The following is a 3,229-nucleotide window of genomic DNA, read 5'->3' as shown; positions in this document are numbered from 1 at the left end:
CTCAGGCTGGTTTCGAACTCCTGAGCTCAAACAATCCGCCCGCCTCGGCCTCCCAGAGTGGTAGGATTACAGGCGTGAGCCACTGCGCCCGGCCAATTTCATTTTTATAGATATTACAGGTAGGAAACATTCTTTCTCAAATTTACTTAGTAATATTTTCTTAATTTTTTGAATGACAATAACCTTGAAATATATGTTTTCAAAGGTAGAATGCAGTGTCTTGACAGATATCAAGCTTTTATTACTTTATAGATTCATTGAGATGATCCCTTAGCAAAAACAATGTATAGAAGATACACTCATCATGTCACATCTGGACTAAATGCTTTAAATGTGACTCGTAGGATGGAGATATTTTGAATATAAACAGTTATTTATTAAATGTTACTTAATGTATGTTTTATATTTCAGAATCATAAAATTCTGCCAATTTTTAAAATTTTCCTATTGTAATTTTTTTTATACTGTGCAACTGGAAATTGATGTTTCAAGTTTTGAAGGATTGTGATTTTGTACACTATCTTGCATCACATTTTCATAGGCAACTAATGTCTACATTTAAAATTTTTTTTCTGATTATGTAATTTATTTATTTTTTTCTTTTTTTATTTCAAAATAACAATACAATTTTTTTGTTCTTTTCTGTTGAGAATATTTTATAAACTGTTGCTTAATAATACAAGTGAGTCTATGGGTAAAAAGAGCAAAAATCTAAAGAGCAAAAAATAAATGGTTAAAATTTGTAATAACATTGATAAAGGCTAAAAGCTCAATCGCTGAAAATTGTATTGCTTGCACAAATTGTACAAACAATACAGTTTTCAATGATTATTTGTTTTCATCTCTGATGATAAGAGGTTTTCCATGATGTACCATAAAAATATAAATATTGACAATGGTAGGAAGCTTTTGTAAGCCCCTTGTTGAAATAAAATAGTATGATATATAGTTGTTCCTTCCAACTCTATTTCTGAATACTTTCTGAATTTTATTATTATCCATAAAATAAATCTGTAAGGAAATCCATGTGCTGCACTGAATTGTAGAATACATCATCACTTAACTTTATAGTTGCTTTAGTAAGTTTTTTTTTCTGAAATCATTTCTTTCATATCTACTCTGTTTTAGGTATTGTGTATTTAAATAGCTGTAGACATTTGAAATATTGCTACCCAAAATCTAAAATGTGATTCTTTCTAAATAGCACCTACATTCAATCCAAACATTAAAATATTGATTAAATAAATAAGATTTTCTGTTGAGATAATACATTATACAATAACAAGTTTTAGTGATTATAATGGCAAACAATTGCAAATTTAAATAAAATGCATTTGGTTAGAAAAATTGACTGAAATATTGAAAAAATCGTGCTTTGAAAAATTTTAATGGCATGTATTGTGCTTATTCTGGCTTTTGTTTAGACATATTTTGAATTGCTAGTTATTAAAACATTTGGAGCATAGTACATATTTGTAGCACATTTGCTATGCTTTCCTTTATCGGTGGATTTTCTTTCAATATAATTCAAAGCTAAATGATCTGTTCATAGAATATTTAGCCACATCATTTTTTGCATTTTATCATCACTTCAACTTCAAATATGCTTATGATAAATATTGTAGTTTATATAACTTTGAATTTCTTTGGATGTTGCAAAGTGGAGTCAGACTTAAAAAATAAATTGCCAAATTAAAAATTTTATTTAATGTAGATGAAAAAATAAAAAGATAATAAGAATAAAAAGCAAGTTAGATTTTTTTTAAGCATGGGGATAAAAGGGAATAGGATAAAAAGAAAAGAGTAGAAGGACATTTAAATATTCATTTAACAGGGTATACTATTGAGATGATCACCCAGCAGAAACAATGTATATAGATACATTTGGGATATCACCAGAAATATATCTTTATATTAATTCAGATTTTAACTCTAATCAATTTTATTGCATATTACCTTTCTTAATTTATACTTATGATACATTTGCAGTCAGAGCATACATTTAACTCATAGGAATTTAATTATATTTGATAATGTATTCACTTTTCATTATTCTGCTAGTGGTTTTAACAATGCAGACTCAATGGTGCTTGAAATGGGACAGGAGGAAAATTGCTTGATAAAAACATCATGTTCTGTTCTGTTCCTGTGCCTGCCTGCATGCTTGCCTTCCTTCCTTTCTTCCTGCATTACAAATCTCAGTGATACAGTAATAATTTGGCATTTCAAGTATTAGATGTATAACTTATTTCTGTGAAAAGATATTTTTAAAGATGAAAAACAAAATTGCATTACAGATGAGTATTAATAGATTAACTTTTGTAATCAATTTCGATGTAGGAAACACTAACTTTGAACTTTAATTGAGCAAAAATGTTATCCTTTTCCCCAAAACTCCTGTTCTTCTCATTAGTGGACCTGTATTATGAAAGTTTTGCTCAGTCATTATTGCTGTTGTTGCTGTTGTTGTTATGTACTGAATTGCATTCTTCCCAAATTCGTATGTTGAAGTCCTACCCCCCAATGTGATTATTTATAGATAGGGCCATTAAGATTAAATGACTTCATAAGGGTGGGGCTCTAATGCAACAGGATTACTGTCCTTCTAAAAAGAGGGAGAGACACCAAGAGTGTGTTCACAAAGAGAAAAGGCTGTGGGAAGATGCAGCCAGGAGGCAGTCATCTGTAAGCCTAGGAGAGGGTCCTTCGGAGAAACAAAACCTGCCGGTACCTTTTCTCAGACTTCCAGACTCCAAACTGTGGGAAAATACATTCCTATTGTTTAAGCCACCAAGTCTGTGGCATTTTGGTATGGTAGGCTGAACTGACTAATACAATTATGCCTTTGGATTTTAACAATAAAATGTTTGTGAAAATTTGTTTTTTTCAATTGATATATAGGTACCTACATAATACTCTCAATTTTTTCTCTTGGCTCACAAAACCTAAAAGTTTTACTACCTAGCTAGCAACAAAATATTTTACAGAATCTTTCCCTAAAGCGACACTTCTCTCCTCTGATCTTTCATAAAGATTTATGTATCTTTATAAAGTGACATTAACTCCAATTTACTTTCTACAGTTTTGTATTTTGGTATTCATTCTATTACCCCTATTAAACAGAAAACAATTTGAGTAAAAGAACAATATATTTTATTTTCTTCTCCCTCTATGGGCCTAAGCCTGTTTCTAACAGGTGCTTTATAGATGATTATGAATTAATGATAAT

This window comes from Propithecus coquereli, unplaced genomic scaffold (assembly GCF_000956105.1).
Source record: "Propithecus coquereli isolate 6110/MARCELLA unplaced genomic scaffold, Pcoq_1.0 Scaffold15, whole genome shotgun sequence".
In the NCBI taxonomy this organism is placed as follows: domain Eukaryota; kingdom Metazoa; phylum Chordata; class Mammalia; order Primates; family Indriidae; genus Propithecus; species Propithecus coquereli.
The sequence above is the reverse complement of the archived record's forward strand: the minus strand, read 5'-3'. Positions refer to the sequence as shown.